The sequence below is a fragment of the Mastigoproctus giganteus genome, chromosome 2 (assembly GCF_048544385.1).
Source record: "Mastigoproctus giganteus isolate SK-2022 chromosome 2, ASM4854438v1, whole genome shotgun sequence".
In the NCBI taxonomy this organism is placed as follows: domain Eukaryota; kingdom Metazoa; phylum Arthropoda; class Arachnida; order Uropygi; family Thelyphonidae; genus Mastigoproctus; species Mastigoproctus giganteus.
The window spans coordinates 9,871,335-9,890,749 of record NC_143576.1 but is presented as its reverse complement, the minus strand read 5'-3'; positions in this window follow the sequence as shown (position 1 = coordinate 9,890,749).

Genomic DNA, 19,415 nt, shown 5'->3' with positions numbered 1-19,415 from the left:
TGTACAATGACTGAAACGACTGATGACATTTACCCTTTGCATGCAGGTAGATGGAGTTCAGGCTACACAGCAGGAGGATGTAATGGTTTATAGTGTGGCCATTTTGACGGAAACAAAATTATTCTGAAAACTTTATTGTTATACCTTGTACATATGCTTTGTATTTTGTATGTTTTGAGGAGTACATTTATTTCAGCTTTCTTTAATGATTTATCTTTTACTATTTTTTAATTTTGATATTTGTTTTTATAAGTAGTATTAACTGCCTATTTTGGTCTTTTTACATACTACATATATATTCTTCCCCAATGAAAAAAAGTCCCAAAATACTAAAATTTTTTCATTTGTAAATTCTATATAACTGAACACAAAAACACTAAGAATATGAACATAGGAATTAATTTTAAAATTCTGCTTATGACTATGTAATGTGTGTAATTTTCCTTCTATATGATATAATGCAGATAGTTATTGTCCTCCTCCTCATTTTATTATTATTAATAATGTGTAAGAAACATTCCAGAACTAATTTTTTTAGCAGAATTTATTTTCTACTCACTTGGAAGAAATATTCTGGGATGCTATTCCTATAACTTTTCACTGAAAGATGGATCTGTACTAAAAGTAATCCACTTCTGATTTCTAAAAGGTGGTATACATGATGTGCACATGCACACGTGTGAGTTTGGTGTGACAATAAGTACAGTCAGTTCTGCTATAACGTGGTACATGTGTTCCTAAAAATCTCTGCATTATGGTATTTCGTGCAGTAAAAACAACAGGGCTTACGGGGAAAAATAGGGATAGGGGCAGAGCACTCAAAAAATGTTCAGTCTGATAAGTAAAAATATAAAAAAAAAGTTAGAAACCCAATAAAATTGCTAGCACAGGTATAAACATCTTAAATTTAATAAATAAATAAATATTACAGTAAATAGAGCACTTTACCTTGACAAGATAAGAAGCTTGTTTGATTGATATTTCTGTTCGCAGACTTTTTTTTTTTTTTTGGATTGTAAAATTTAAAACTGTGAAAAAAGATAAGCAATGAATAACGACGAACATGGGACGCACAGATTGCGCAAGTGAGATACAAAATAACAAGTTTACGAAGCTTAAAAATAGGAATGAAGAGAAGATTCTGAAAATTTATTTGTTTTTATATGATTGAAGATTTCATCGAAGGGGAAACACATTTCACCATAATAACATAAAAACCCACCTAATTCCAGCTATTGGTATTATCGCAAATGCAATAAGATAGAGTTTACCACCCATTTATAATTAGATTGCGCTAACAGAAAAGCCCAATAAACCGAGAACTGCAAATTGTTTTTATTGTTTTATGGTAGTGACCTGCAGAAATGTGCTCCTCCGCTCACGCTATCCTGCCTCACGAAATTTCTGTTTGAACAGAAAAATGGAGCTCCTGAAAACATGAGCTGGCCTACAGTATCACATGTTATCTTATGAATACAGCGAATGACAACAGCATGTCTCCGACCAATACAACTACAGTAAATGGGAAATATAGCTCTCACACATTCGATGTTTGACATTTTTAAACTTTGAAAATTTGTATGTATTGCTGTGTGCGCAGGTCGCTACATTCAGCTTGGTGCTGGGTTTTGTGTTCACCTAGTGTTACTCGCAGAAAAAATTGCACATGAACCAATGCGAAAATCGCGTTATACTCATATTGTTCCCTAATATATCAATTGCGTTGGAGCAAATTCACGTTATGAGAATGCACGTAATAGCAGAACTGACTGTACGTGTAAAAAAAAAAGCAGAGTAGGAGTATGCTAAAAATGCATTGCCAAATGACTATGATGAGTATAATGTGCAACTACACAGATAAATAGTGGGCCAGTAAATCAGAATGTATTATAATGGGGAGATTTTAATTTTCCAGATATTGACTTGAAACTGGGCTGGTCATTCACACAGTAGCAGAAATTTTCTAGATTTATTGAATGACATGCTCTCTACAATAGCATGTTAGAGACAGAACAAGAGAAAACTCTTGATCTAATTATAATCAGTGACAGTTCATACATTAACAATCTCAAGACAAAGACTATCAGAAATGCTGGCAGCAGTGATCATAGTATATTAATATGAGATTTACTTATATATCTACTCTCAAAGGTATAGGGAAAGGATTTTGCTTTTGTAAAGGTATAATGGCCTTAAATAGCTTGTTAATTCCTTTAGGTGACATTACAGCAATACAAAGCATATTATATCAACTAAGAGATACTGCTCAAGGTTTTTACAAGAAATTGACATTAGATGAACTGATGAGACTAGTGGCAGAGAATAAAAATGCATGGGGTCATTATAAATTATGGGCACAAACATACAGTAAGTCTGCAATCAATTCATTAAGAGGATGAAGCAAGATAGGGCAGATTGTGAGAAGTCTTTGCCTAAGAATGTAAAGAAAAAGTAGTAAAGAATTCTTTGCTTATGTTAACACTAGAAAAAAAGGTATGAATGATATTAGCCCACTAGATATGAATGACATAATTACTGGTGATCTTGTTAAGGTTACTTACAAACTAAATAAATATTGTGCATCTACATTCACACGTGAAGTTTTTAGGGATGGGGATACCAGAAGTATACCCATCTCTAAAAACTAAAGCTAAATGGTTTATTGAAAACTGAGAGGAAACTTGAAGTTAAAAGTAAATAAAGTGCTTAGGCTGATGGGATATCTCTCTCTCTCTCTCTCTCTCCCTCCCTAATTATATTAAAGGAAGCAGCAAAGAGGTAAGCAAACCCATCGCCATAATTAAGAGAGCATCCTTGGATTCAGTGGTGTCCATGGATTGGAGGTGTGCAGATTTGTGTCTCCTTTTCAGAAAGGGGGATCAAAGGGTAATATAAGTAATTCTTGTTTATACTCTGGCATGACCACCAGGTCAGTGGAGTTTACAATAAATCATATCTAGCAGTCACGGACTTGAACCGCAGTCCAATCAAAGATTGTGTGCTACTGCACTCGCGCTCCTCATCACTCGGCAACCCATAAGCGTAACTTCTGTTCCAGGAAAAATAATGTAGTTAGTGGTTAAAGAAGTTAATGCAAGATAATCTTGACAGGAATGCAGTTGTATGGCCGTCACCGTCACAGCATGAATTTGTTAAGTGGATTTTTTGTCTTACCAATTTGATTAACTATTGTGACATAATCACAAAGAAACTGGATTCAAAAAATAATTCATTAAAGATTTTGACACTATTCTACATGAAAGAATGCTGTACAAATTAGAGCAGTGTGGCATTAAATGCAAATTACTGCTAATGTATAAAGGGATAATTGAGTGGCAGGAAATGGTGACTCACTGCTCTTGGTGGACTAAAGTTTAGTAGTGAAGTCTCTCAAGTTTCAATGCTGGACCCCTTATTGTTTTCAGTATTTATTAATAATATTGATGAAGTTATATCAAGTTCAGTGTCAAAGTTTGCTGATAATAAAAAGATTGGCACAGTGGTTAATGACAAGAATTAGGGTATGTTACTATAACAAGATCTAGAGAAACTAGGCAGATAGGCTGAGAAGTGGCAATTGAAGTTTAATATTGATAAATGCATTTGTGTATCAGTAGCTTCAGAATAACAGACCAATTGGGTAGTACCACACTTAAGGTAGTGAAGAATGAAAAAAACATAGGGTATAGGGTACAGTCTAACGTGAAGGGTATAGAGTACAGTCTAACATGAAGTTCTCTGAGCAGTGCAGACAGGTTGTTAGGACAGCAAATTGGGTATGTCAATGATATACTGGAACTTTTCCAGCAGGGAAAAGGAGTTGATTATCTTGCTATATAAGACAATAGATAAGACCACATCTTGAGTATTACATACATTTCTGAAAGTCTCATTTTAAGGAAGATGTGGATCTTCTGGAAAAGGTGCAGGAAAGAATAACGAGGAGCAGAAAGGGTACTCTTACAAAGAAAGACTTCATTCGTAAAAATTGCAGTGCCTGGAAAATCAGGCCCTGTTTGAAGTGTTTAAGACTTTAGTTGCTTAAGTAAACTAACTGCTGATGACATCTTTACTCTTTCTTGGATGATGATGCACATAAGAGTATATAAATTTGAAAAAGGATGGTTGCAGGATATATATGCAGCCAAAGATATGCAGGATAAATTTGCTTTCAGCCAAAGAGTAATTAATTGTTCTTTATTTTACAATCAAAATCTTTACCAGTGAAATTAATTGGTTCAATTTCTAGAAATCATTAACGATATAAAGCAAATAGCTTTGAGTTGCAGTATCTGATTTTGAAAATTGTATACATGCCTTGTATAATAGGTTTTCATTTTTTTTTCCCAATTTTCTATCATATTATGACTAACAGAAAGTTTAATCTTGTTTGAAAATCCCTTTTAGACATATATCCATGGTTGTTGTGCTACATTTTATCTATTGTATTTGATTTAAATACTAATTTCTCAAAATGATTGTATTGTATTTAGTCCAGTAAGGTAGGATAGTAAAGAAAAGTTCTATATTTATGCTATTAGTGTACTATAAATTTTAATTAAAATTTTGTGCTGTATAAACCTGGCATGGAAAGCAATATTTATATATACAGAGGGAGTAAAAATTATGTATAAATACTTTGGTATGCTGTATCACAGAAACCAAAAAGGGTTTCAAATACACTAGATATTTAGAAAGGGGAGGCATTACAGAATATTTTCCTTTTTCTCCATTTACCGCTAATCATTTTGACAAGAATATTATCATTAATTGTATTGTCAGATTTTCAAAATATCAACCACCATCATCATGCATACATGCATGCCACTAATATTGTTTCCTGTATCATTACTCACAAATTTTGCAGTGTTTGTAGTTTATGAGTATACATTTTATCTTTTAGGTATGTCTGTAGGAGAGGATAATGAGGTCTTTGAGACCTCGTAGGTATTCAAACACATATCCCCTATCCAGATAGGTACAGACATATCAGAGTGAAAATGTAGAAGTTCACTATTCTGTTGAAAATATGTTAGTATATCCAGAAATAAGTCTCGTATTGCAGGAATTGCATTATTCATTAATAATTCAAGATACTTTTGCCCAGTAATTATCATTGAATCTGTAAGTTTCAGTTATCCGATGAGAGAAGAGTCCCATCCATACACTGGACCCTGCCTATTTAACATCTTTTGTAGAGTGAAGTGAGAATTGTTGCTGGTCCAGTTAGCACAGCTGTGATGATTCAAATGGACATTTAATTTGAACATCACTTCATCTGGCCATATGATTGCATCCTGAAAATTTCCAGCTTCATCATTCTTTTGACACTACCATTTACAAAATTGTTCTTGTTGATCAAGATCATCTTACTGAATAGCATGCAGAAGGCAAGATATGAAAGGTTTGAACTTTGTATTTTAAGATCCTTATAATACTCAGTTGACTGAAACACGTTTCAAAAACTCTCACTCTTTCTCATTGATTTGATTGATTTCTTCTTGAGTTATTGTTAAATACTTTTTGGTATCCTTTTCCCATATTGATGTTGTTACACATGCTGAACCTCTTTAAAGTTTTTATACTTCGTGTCATTTCAAAATGGATTTCTTTTCTTCAAATGTTAGTTGATTATTCTCCATATTCAATCTATCATGATTTAATCTGCAACATAATGAAATATTATTTAAAAAACTAATTGTTTATTTTAGTTCTAAAACTAAACTTTTTATTCAAATTGGTCATTCTTTCTGTAAAATACACAATTTAAAGTGTTTTTACATAATTCTGGCTCACCTTGTATGTGTATATGTATATATAAAATTTAATACAGATACTATTGAGAACAAGTAATTTGTTAAACTATACTGGTTTTTTATGAGTAGGTGGATACATCTTCTAGATTTGAAAAGTAATCCTAAATTAATAGCATGTTTATTAATTTTACTTTATTTATAGAATGTGTTTTATCAATAAAATATACTTCACTGCACATTCTTAGACTTAAATTGTTCTTTCTTCTGAAAATGCTTTTTTATTTTACTAATAAAGTACAGTACAGTAAGTTTGAAAGCATTGGTTTTCTCACTGAGTTGCTTGTCCTATTCACCCCCCCCATCTTCTTCAGTAATGTCTCTATCCTTTTAGACTTGCCATTATGTCTATATCCTTAGTTTGAGTAACATTTGTACTCAGTGAATGCTACTGAATGTAGATAATTTTTTTGTTTACCTGCTAATTCCATTGAAAACAATATAGGTAATAATTTCTCAGTAGGTGCTGCCTATGTTATTCTTATGCAATGCAGATTTGTCAGGTAAACACCTTGTTAAAAGAGTAAAACTGTTGTACTTTGCAGGTTTTGCCAAAACCAAGCAACAGTTAGCCACTGCATTGCATATAACAAAGAAATAGATTTAGAAACTTGTTGATGCCACTGGGTAATATAATTAGATACTCTACTGTGATTTTATGGAGCATCTTTATAATATTTATTATCCACTGATTATTTAGTTGGAGCAGCTTGGTGATTGAAAAGAAATTGAATCTTAATGTCTTAATGATTTCTTCTGTGTGTATTGGTATCTTTTGCATTATCCATTAGAAGTATCCTTCTGCTATCTTATTTTGTCAGATCATTTACAGTCCATTTGCACTATTTTTTTAAGATTTCAGTATGTGCAACTCTGATGATTATCAAGTACCTTCAATTTTTCTTCTGCTATGTTGTGACAAAACAGCAAATTAAGCTCTTCAGATAGCTTTCATTTTTTTTTTTTTTAAATATATTTTTTTTTGAAAACCCCAAACATCAGAGGTATTAGGACCTATAGTACTTAGTACTATGCTTGGGTTGGAGGTTGAGAAGACGAAGAAGATGTTTGTTGACATTAGACTTGAACTTCTGTAGATTATAATTTTCAGGAAATACGTATGAAGGAAGGTTGTTCCAGAAAACAGCAGTTGAATGAATAAACAAGGAAGTTGAGAAGTTGGACAGTAAATGGATGTTGGCTGGTAGCGGCATGTGTTCGGACTGTTTTGAAAGAGAGAGCGGGAATTATAGAAGCCAATTCAGAAGAACAGTGCCCATGGAAGTATCTGTAAAAAAGGCATGCAGCAGAAACAGTACGTCTATGAGACAGCCAGTGGAGAGACTTTTAGAGATAAGTCATTAATTAACCTAACTGCCCTCTTCTGAATGGAATCTAGAAGCCTGAGAGAGGTTTTGGGTCACCGACCCAGATGTGGAAACAATATTCCAAGGTAGGGTGGATTTGGATTTGTACAGAGTGAACAGCTGTTTGGAAGAAAAGTAATGCCGAGAGCGAAAGAGAAAACCAAGATTTTTAGATGCAGAGGAAGCAATATTTGTAATGTGCTTGTGCCAAAAGAGATTAGAAGTCAGGATAATCCCCAAAAGAGATATATCATCTTGCCTAGAAATTGGAGTGTCACCAAGATAAGCATAGGCACAGAAGAATCTTTTTGTGAGATATAAGACAAGACTGAGTTTTAGAAGGATTGAAATCAACTAAGTTGTCTTTGTCCCACTGGAGAATTACCTGGAGATCGGCATTTAAGGAATTGGTAGTGGATATTCGAGAAGTTGAATCTGATTGAGCAGGGCAAGGTTTCTTGAACTGGAAAGTGGAATGCAATGTGCTATCATCGGCAAAACTATGGATAGGCTTTCCAGTCAATGGAAGAAGGTCATTAATACAAAAGAGGAAAAGAGTGGGGGAAAGAACTGAACTTGGGGGACACCAACATTATTGGAGAAGTTAGAAGAGAGAGAGCCATCTACCATCAGTGAGCGATCAGAGAGAAAACTCTATAACCAATTACAAAAAACAGTTGGCAAACCATAAGATAGAAGCTTGTTTAGAAAACCTTTATGCCAAACACAACCAAAAGCCTTTGAGATGTCAAGAGCAACTGCTTTTGTTTCACCGAACCCTTCCATAAATGGGTAACATAAGCTAGAATAACACCAGTGGATCGACACTGATGGAATCCATACTGGCGATTGTTGATCAGACGGTAGGTTTCTAAGTAGTTTAAGAGTTGGCAGTTAATTGATTTCTCCATTACTTTAGAAAGAATAGAAGTAATTGCAATGGGATGATAATTGAATGGGAGGGATTTGTCAACCTTTTTAGGAACTGGCTGGATATGAACAAATTTCCTAGCAGAAGGAAAAGCACCTTTGGAATAAGAAAGTGAAAAAAGGCAGCAAAGAACAGGAGTAAGTTCAGGAGCACAGGTTTTGAGATGAGTGGAGAAATACAATCAGAACCTGGAGCTTTCTTAGCATCAAGATTCATCAAAATCCTTTTGATGGAAGACCACAGGACGGAAGACCACATTGAGTGCAGCATGTTGGGAGGTGTTTTACCAAGATCATTAATACATGAGTTGGAAGAAAAATGAGATGCTAGCAGGCCAGCTTTATCCTTGGCTAAAGTGACAACAGAACCATCTGGTTTTGAAAGAGGTGGGAGCAGAAAAGGGCAAAAGTTGTGGCCAATAGCTTTAGCAAGAGACCAGAATGCTCGGCTACCATTAGGGCAAGAAGCAAGTTTTCTACCCTTAGCCTGTTCAAAATCTTGTTTGGACAGATTAATAACTGCTTTACAATTGTTGTGAGCTTTAGTGTAGGCAGAAAATGAAACTGAAGAATTGTAAACAAGCCAATTATGATATACAACATTCTTCTCTTGAACAGCCTTAGCACATTTATTGGAAAACCAAGGTTTAGATAAAGAATGAGATTTTAAAGTGGAATAAAGTATTCCATTCCTACAAGAATAATTTCACTGACACGATCTTAGCAAATGTTGATATTAGAAGTTTTGAAACAGTAATCCAACCAAGCAAAAGAAGAAAAGAAATCTTGCAGGTCATCCTATTTTGCATTTGCCTTCTTGTAATGCCAAACAACACAAGGTTTGGAATAGCCATGAGATAAAGGCCCCATTGGAGGAGAGACAATCACCAAGTTGTGATCTGAGGTGCCTAAAGTACCACTCACTTTGACCGTGTACTTACCAGGGTTGTTTGTGAGAAAAAGATCAAGCATGTTGGCTGTATGGTTAGGATTGTCCTGTATTCTGGTAGGTAAATGAACAATCCGTGTGAGGTCATTAGTAATTGCAAAAGCCTCGGAATCTCGACCAGCTGGGTCAGTGTGACTAGAAAACAGAAGCCTAGCTGGAGTTGTGAACATTAAAATCACCAAGGAAAATTACCTCACTATTAGGAAAGTTGGACTGGAGAAAGTCAAATTGCAAAGAGAGGAAGTCAAACATTTCAGAGTGATTAGTGGAGTTGGGGGAATGGTAGAGAAAACAGATGAATTTGACACAATGAGGTAGAGAGATTTTAAGTCAGAGAAGATCGAAAAGAGGAGATTCCAAATTACCAAGTCTCTAACAGGGAATATCGGAACAGACATATGCACAAGTACCAGCTTTTAGGTGAAAGGTAATCATACAGTGAATAATTTGGGCAACTGAGATGAGCAGTAGTTGAATCAACCGATAACTGCAGTTCTCTCAGAAAAAGTACATGGGGTTTTTCAGACTGCAAGTGGAAATGGACATCATTGAGATTAGAACCAAGACCACGTATATTTGTGAATTGAACTAGCAAGTGTTTGGGAGGTTTAGATATTTACTCTTATTAGTTTGACTATTCATGGTGTAATCATTAGTAAGAATAAATGGGGGGACATGCTGTGTACGAAGTAATGAAATTTTTGGATATGGCATACACATGGTAAGAATTAGATAGTATGAACCAGAGCTATAATACTCAATATATTCTATGTTGATATCAATATTTGTAAAAGAATACAAGAAGTTTACCTGAATATGATACATAGACCACTTCCATATGATACTCTCTAGAAATTCAAACGAAAATAATTAAAAAATTGAAATTCTTACATTACAGTAAAAAGTAATTAACAATAATTAAAAATCAATTTAACGCAATTAAAAATTAAGGTAAAAATGGATTTAACGAAAAAAATTGCAAAACGATTTTCCTTACTATTAGTAAGGAAAGAAAATTGTTTTGCAATTTTTTTTGTTAAATTCATTTTTCCCTTAATTTTTGTGTTCATTTGATTTTTAATTATTGTTAATTACTTTTTACTGTAATGTATGATTTTCGATTTTTTTAATTGTTTTCGTTTTAATTTCTGGGGAGTATCATACTGAAGTGTTCTATGTATCATATTGAGGTAAACTTCTCTTATTCTTTTACAAACATGGTAAGAATATACCCAGATCCTTGACATAACGTGGCCTCAGCAATGTTCCCCTGCATACATACTACTCGGACACCCTCCAGTCACTATCTGGCAGAGTAGAGGTAGCAAGAGTATATACGAGCTGATCCGGAAGCCTCCTAGAGAGTTACCAGTAGGTTCAGTCTGGTCCGGTGTACTAACAGGCAGCCGCCCTACGAATACCGTTTTAGAGCTGTACCCTCAAAATGTAAGGAAGATTGGATCTCGCCATGATGTCCATCATAACCTCAAAAGTCATCAGTCTTACTGCATGTTGGAGGAGATTGGAAAGGGTTGACTGGAACTTAGCTCTGGAGACTAAACATGGGTTCCACTACTTCAAGCCTCCAATAACAAAGTGGTGGTATTGCACTGGTTGATGAGAATCATCTACCACCTAGAATTGCCTGGTAACACAGAGGGGGCGGCATTCCTCCATGTGGTGTGGGCACCACATCTCGACCCCTGCTTACATTGTTTCACATCTGGGTGATCACTCACAGTGTTCTTGTGCATGGGGCTTATACCCAGGATTACTAACAGTCCCACCATCTTGAAGGTGTAAGGAGAGATTTGGCTGTCACAGACCATCTGGACTTGCCAAAATTGGGTCTACTTTGCATGATTCTTTGTATCTGCATTAAATTTGCCTGCAGAAAACTTACATTTCATGCAACACCGATATGGCCACTTACAAATTAACTCCAAAGTACAAGAAAAAATATAATGTTATACCTTTTATCTAATGGGTGAAGCCATGAATTATTAGTGTGAAAAAAAAAAAAGTATGTATATATATATATATATACTTAACTTATTTATACATTTCTGTTTTTAAATTGTTGTACTGTTGTTGTATAGTACATATACAACCCATGCATGTGTAATGTCTAATTGTCCACAGACAGTAGCATTAATGCTGGAGCCAATATTTACAATACTGTTTAATATTTAAACCTAAATGTCTTTTGACACAATTCCAATATATATATTAAGTCAAAGTCCCGATTGATTTTTGTTTTGCGATTGGTATTGAAAATTTTTATTATTTTGGGCGGGAGGCATTACCAGTAATTAAGGCCTAACTAACTGGCTAGCCATTATTGTTCTAGCAGTTGCTGATTTGCCTATAGTTCTATGTTAACTGCAGTATTATCACAACTGAAAACTTAATTAACATAGAACATAGGCTTAAAAGTAGTGTTCAAAAAAAAAAAAAAAAAAAAAAAATATATATATATATAGATAAATAAACATTGTTCAGAAGAGAAGGAAAAAAGGAAACAGGGGAAGGAAAAATGGAAAGATGAGAGTAGATAGTATAGCTAGTAATTGAAAAAGTGAAAAGCATGATAATAAAAGATAAGAATTAATACATTTTAAACACTATATAGAAATAAATACATATATAAAAGTATATTGTTGAAAATCACAAGCCTGGTGTTTCTTCAAGTGTCAACCATCAGAATTGCACGACAAAACAAACAATATAGTGTCCACTGTTTCTAACATAAAGTACGTACTATGGCAAAGTAAAATTAATAAGGGGAATTAAGGAAGAAAGGGAGAGAATAAATTTAGAGTAGTCTAAAGTAAAAATATATATGTAAAAATAAGGGAGGATATATGGAAAGCTGGCATGCAATTTATGATTGACATGATAGAGGAACAAAACAAAATATATCGACTGAAAAACTAAATTAAAGCAAAGAATTATTAATGCAGGATAGAGCCTGGAGTTGCAAGCAGCCAGTGGTGGGAATAGTGGTAAGAAGCACATGGTAGGAATGGTAACTATATAATAACTATTCCTATCACATGTTTCTCACTACTATTCCCACTACTGGCTGCTTGCAACTCCGGGCTATATCCGACATTAATAGTCCTTTATTTTAATTTAGTTTTTCAGCTGTACATATATAGTTCAGTCGATACATTTGTTTTGTTTCTCAGTTGTGTCAACCGTAAATTACATGGATCCTCCGTTATTTTTAAATATACAGTTTTACTTTAGACTACTCTAAATTTATTCCCTCCCTTTTTCCCTTAATTCTTCTTATTTAATTTTACTTTGCCATGGCCCATACTTTTTTAGAAACAGAGGACACTATATTGTCATTTTGTTGTGCAATTCTGGTGGTTGAAACTTGAAGAGATGTCAGGATTGTGCAATTTGTGACAATATACTTTTATATATGTATTTATTCCTACATGGTATTTAAAATGTATTAATGGTATTTATGGTATTTAAATGCATGGTATTTAAAATGTATTAATTCTTATCTTTTATTATCACGCTCTTCACTTTTTCAGTTAGTAGCTATACTATCTACTGTCATCCTCCATTTTTGTCTTTTCTTTTTTTTTCCCCCTCATCAACTTTTATTTATCTATACATGCAGTTATGGTCATTGAGTGCTTTCTGTCCATCAGTGGTCCCTGTCTGTAAGTTTTCCCTCCTTTTTTTTTTTAAATATTGATAGTTCTACACGTTTACACGAGTAATGTGTATAAGTCAAGCATCCTTATACCTCTAAATCAGCATGCTGTACCCTAGTTAAAATCACTGATTTTCAGTACACATAATGGTATTTAATAAAAACAACACTAATAGTTTCATACAGTAAGACATTACCATTTGTAATAAATCTAAGAGGCACCTCCATAGCCAGGTGGGAAGGAGCAGCAGTGCGTAGCACACGCTTCTTGATTAGACTGGGGTTCAAGCCTGTCACCACCAAATATGGAGGATGCGGAAAGGTCAGGGAATGGCCACCGCATATCCCGGAGCAATATGGCCTTAGTTGCTAATGCTCCTAAAAACAAAAAATCTAAGGAATATTTTACAGTGGGTTTCTCTTTATGTTGCGTTATGTACTGATATGGAATAGTTAGACCTGAATTCAAATTTTCATAGAAAAAATGTTGTTATTGTTTCAATTCCCACCACAATGCAAAAAAAAAAAAAAAAGTTTAAGAAATTGCGATTCAAAAATATCCTTTTCATTAACAGGCAGCAGATTTGGAATAATATGTAGCATTGCCCCAGAAACTGATGCTGTCTCATTCATGCAATGTATAAAGTTTACTCTAGATTTAAATGTTTTAGATATATCAAATGCTTCAAGTGTTAATTTTGTTCACCTGTATTGAAAAATGCAAGTTTTTATGTAGGTGCTGCGTGTCAGTAAATGCTCAATAAAATATGTATATTATGCACACAAATGTTTTAATGCAGGTAGTTAAATATATATGATTCCTAATGTTTATAGTAGGTTAAGTAGACAATCATTTGTTATTGATCTATCATGTTTTCATCTGTGCCTGTTAATTTTTTAGAAATTTATTTTACTGTTAGTTGTATTAATGACATTCAGTGCTCAAACTAAATTATGAATTATTGTTGTTATCCTGAAATACTAGGAGTGAATTGTTTTTGGTATATGTGTTTTCACCTCAGACAGTATTTGCAAAAGCCTTTCTAATGCATTTTGAAATGTAACAGTATTGTATGGAAGAATCTCATAGGTGGAATGTAACTCTAGTTTCTTAGCATTCATTAAGAAATGATATACTAGCTATGCTCATGTTAGCTAATAAAAAAAAAAAAAAATGCTGATTTTTATCCAAACAAGAATTAAGGATTGACAAACAAAAATTATCAAGAATTTATCAAGAATGAATTTATCATTATTTTGTATTATGAAACTAGACTATTTTAGAATTAGTACACACAGATAATATGTGCTACAGTCAATAATTCTCTTATTGTTCTTATGTTAGTGGTTAAGCTTATAACAGGGATAATATAATAAGCAAAAGGTACATTTGTGTCTTCACAGAAAAGTGAATTGTGATCTTCACTAGTAATATAATTTAGTCTTTTAAATATATATGGAATTCTGCTCATTTGAATAACAAAAACATTTAAGTATTCAGTTTCTTCTTGCCATATTATTTAATTTTTCTGTAAGTTAATTACAATAAAACCTCAAAGACTAAATGATTTTTCACCCAAAAGTAATGAAGTTACAAAATGGGTGAAATGAAATGAAAGAAATTGGTGTTGGTATATCATAAAACAAATATTTGAAATAACAGTTTCATAAATTTGCTTTGTGGAATTTCTTTTTACAGAGGTTTTCTAAATTTTTTTTTTTTTTTTTTTTTTTTGGTTTAGTTTTGACAATACAAGAACTCTGCACCATTCTTAACAACTTTTGATAACATTGTTATCAGTAGTAAATTAGGACAGTATAACATTTATAAACTTGTATTAGCCAGCAGAACACTAACATTTAAGTATTAATTAACCTTGCAGCAGCATGCCAAAAAGTAACACGAGTAGCACACTTTTGTATTGTATCAACAGTCAATATTTTTGTGAAAAAAAAAAAAAAACATTGTTTATAAGGAGGTGCTTTATAATTCTGTCCTTTATTCTGACACTGTTTTTGATATCAGAATGAATGATGTTCTTAGTAATATCATTTTTTCTTTAGTAACAACAGACTTGTTATCCAAAAAAATATTTCCCAACTACCTCACTACCAATGCACAGCATTGCAAGCAAGAGAATTCATTCAAAGCTCTGTAAAAGATTATACGTGGATTTTTTATGTCTATATTTTTCCAGTTAAAAAATAATTGTTGATGTTGATGTTGACCGAAATTGAAGACGATACTAAGGCATATTAAAATTCACACTGACATAATTGTAATAGATATTTTAATTTAAATTGGTGTGGTGAACTAGGTTCAGCAGCATGCCAAATGCAAGGTTAAGTGGTGCATTTTATTGACATTTATTACATGCCACACAAGATTGATTGATTTTGGTTTTAATGGCTCCATAACAATTAAGGGTATAATGTGCCAAGGCAACACAAGAAATAAATTTAAAAAATAATCGACAAACAAATTAAATATGAGAAACAGTTAAACCTTTATTGCATGTTACTCTACTTGTCATAAAGCTTTATAATATGCTGTTTGGTATTGATGAACTACAAGGATGCCAAGATGGTTAGCATGTAAAAATAATGTGTTAATAAATTTATATTTATATGTATACATATGCATTTTTGGAAAATAGTTTTCCATATTGATCGTTTCCACATTGAGCTCCTGTATGTTGACTCTATACTAAGGCATATTAAAATTCATGCTGGTGTAATTCTAATAGATATTTTAATATTTAGATTTAAGTCAGTGTGATGTGAACACTACTGACTGAAGTTTACGTGACACTTTTTATAGCATTTTAATAAATTATGAAATGTTTCTAGTGCTGTTTTATCTGAAACCATAAACCTTTTTTTTAATACAATTTCTATATAGTTTGCATGCAAAATATATGCAAATTTTGCTTGTCTTTGAACCTCTTAAGGCATACCTTAGCTTACATTAATGAGAGATGATCTAATCCCATTAATTACTTTTTATAAAACTCTTGTTGTAATTCTCATGCATCTTATAATAATTAAGCTACATTAAGCCTTTTCAGTTACATTCTAAGGGGAAAAATGCAGCTAGTCAGTTTTAATATTATTCAAAGACCAAAAGAATCAAGGAAGCTAGGTGTCTGTTGCATTCCCCAAAATAAAACTGTCTAAACCTAAATTCCTCTTATCATACTCTTCTCACCACCAAAAGGCACTGATCCAGTTAACCCTTAAATTTCACCAGACTCATCTTAGTCACCCAGGAAGGCAGTTTATTCCAGTGGTCAAAAATAGACTGAACATAAACTTTCTGAGGTCCTCAAAATTCCATTCTCATTCATATTCCCCCCCCCCCCCGAGTGCCTTACACATCTCTTTGAGGGCCAGGTGCCCCCATGTCATTTTTTGGAAAATATACACCACTCATTTAAATTCTCTTTAGCTGCAAAAAAAAAAAAATTTTTTTTTTTCATCGTTAACATAGGATTTTATCTATTTTTGCATTGTCTCAGCTGTTTTCAACTGACTACAGTTGGCAACACTGATGCTAATGTGATTGCCATTCTAGTACACAAAATGGTGCCCCCATCACAAATGGTACCTCTCCTATAATTTTTTTCTGGATCTGCCACTGCCCAGACCTTAGTCTCTCCTTATGTGAATGACCTTTCATATTCTTACTAGATGAGTTATTTGTCTTCAAACATTTTAAGAAACTTGAATATCTTTCCTTAAATGTGATTTCCAAACCTGAATGTGGTACCCAAGTGTATTCTCACCATTAACTTGTATAAAGGAGCTACAGCCTCCTTTCCATCTAGATTCAAAGAATGGTAACTCATTAATAAGACACTATGCACTTTCCTGGCCTGCTTACACTGCTTTCCAACCTTCATATCTGATTGTATTAAAACACCTGCAACTCTTTCCTCACCTACCCCATTTAGCTCTACTTTAGTGTATAAGTTGTTCTCACATTATTATTTCCCAAATGTAGAACCTTGTATTTGGTGGTGTGAAAATGAACTGCCAGTTCTGTGACCATCCATGAAGTCTGTCCAATCATTTTGAAGAGGCTTCCCTGACTTGCATCATTATTTACAAATTTGCACATCATGCTTTATATTTCCTTGTCAATATCATTAAAGAAAATCAGAAACAAGGGCAGCCTACATTGAACCTTGAGAGAGATCCCACTTATTACCCCTGGTCCACTCTGAAGAATGACAATTTATAAAAACCCTTTGCCTTTTGTCCTTTAGTCATCCAGTTGTACAGCTGCTTCTTCTTTGAAATTGTTTCAGTTGTGACATCTTAACATGTGATATAATTTGCAAAGAACACAAAAAATATTATATCATTCCACAGGTTTCAGTTTCTAATATGTCGTTTGTCTAAGAATGGATGATATCAGAGACAGAGAACAGTAAAAAAGAAATTGATAAACTAACACCAATCAGAGAAGTACTAAAAATATTCAAAACTAAGTTTCACAAATATTATTCCCTTAGTGAATATCTCACAAAAGATGAACAACTTCTGGCATTTAGGGGAAATTGTTCTTTCCTTGCAATTTATCCCTAGCAAACGTAAGTGTGGAATTAAAGTTTTTGATCGTGTTGATTCAAAATCTGCTTGCACGTCAAACCTTGAACTATATTGCAGAAAGCAATCTCTGGCTCCATATCATTAAGGAAATTCTCTACAAGAAATTGCAATGAGATTGGTACTTCTAGTGGAAGTCACTATCAGAAACATAACAAGGGACAACTGGTTTTCAAACATACCTTTAGCATGAACCTTGCTACAAAAAAAAAAAAAAATTAATCTATGGAGGGACTCTTCATAAAATTAAAGTTTAAATTCCTAAAGCATTTTTGCTGTTCAAGGAAAGGGAAATAATTCCTCTCTTTTTAGCTTTCATAATGAATGTACCCTTGTGTCCTATTGTTTACAAAAAGAAAACTGTATTGATTTTATTAACTTTTTATAATGATGATGCTATGGATCAAGGCATAGGAGATAGTAACATTTTTCAACAAAACAAAATTTGGAGTAGATCTTTTAGATCAACTTTGTTGATCTAAAATACAATACTCCTGGAAACTTCAGATGTTGGCCATTGATTATGTTTTGTGATCTAAACATTACAGCTATAAATGTGACATGCGTCTATTCTGCAAATCATGCCCAATAACTATGTAAAAGCTATTAGGCACAATTTTATTCAAAGCGTTACATCGGAGTTGATCAAACCACAAATAGAAAGAAGAGCAACTATGTTTGAAGTGCCAACTGAGATAAGAAAATTAATGCATATTCTTGAAACTGAAATGACTCCAGTATCTGCAAACAACCATGATGCCAGAGGATGTTGCTACCTTTGTGGAAGAATAAGAAATAAAACAACTTGATGTTACTGCAAAAAAATGTTTTAAATGGGTTTTTCCCAGTGATGTGTATAAATTGTTTCAATAATCACAAGTGTTAGAAATATTTATCATAAATGTATACAGCCCTTACAGGCTGTATACATTCATGAATACAGCCTGTAAAGATAATGGCTTTCACAGAAATTGGCTTCCTTTTAACCTATGTTTCCTCATTTTGTTTCATCTATGTGCACTGTTTTTTTATATTTACTATAATAAAACATTATTTCTTGAAAGAAATATTTCTTCAAAATATATAGTTCAGATATCATGGCAACTAATATCTTTATTCTGTGTTTGATGCACATGAAATACTAATAAATATTCTATTAACATTAAACATCAGATTATTCCATGATGAATAATTATTCTCTGGCACAGAGGTTAAACTTACAGATCTGTAGTTACCTACTTTACTCTTTGACTAATGATTTAACTGCCTCCAATTATATTTAAAAGCAGCTGCTTCTTTCGATATAATTGTATAGAGCCCATCAGCCCAGGTACTTTATTCACTTTTAATTGCAGAAATTAGTCTTCCATCTTACTTTCTGTTATTATAAAATCATTTAACTCCCAATCAATATTAGGATTTGTAAGCACATAGCTACATTCATAGAGTACACACACTAATACCAAGATAGAGGACATTATTATAGATAGGATGACAATATACACTTATTTTATGTAAAAAAAATCATAAAACTCTGAATTAAAACTAGTTAACTTTATTGACATCAGTGTGGATACTTTAAAGCAGTGCTTCTTTAACTGTACATACATCCCTACAATGATATTTCAAATGAAGCACAGTGTGCTGTGAGAATCACCATACCAGTCATACAAATCACCATGATCCCCAATAGTAGAACAATCTAAATTGGATGTGACTTAGTAGTACTAGTAATGTTTAAGTGGGGCAAGAGTGAAAAAAAAAAAGTTTTAGAAACACTGCTTTAATTCAGGAAATACCTCTGATATGGCAGCTTCATTCAGTTTAAAAATGGTCATAATAAATCTGTTTTGCAGAAAACAATTCAGATGAGGAGGTAACAACACAATTAACCATGATTTTTGGATGCTCATATTTAAGTCATAAGAATAAATAATAGGTTTGTTGTTCACGTGTATATGTTACCAAGTGGGTAACATAATTAGTATTAACATTTGATTATAGCGGTTAAGTTTTTTCCACTAACAATACTACTTATTAGAATCTGGTTAGCACTCATTCTTGTGTTT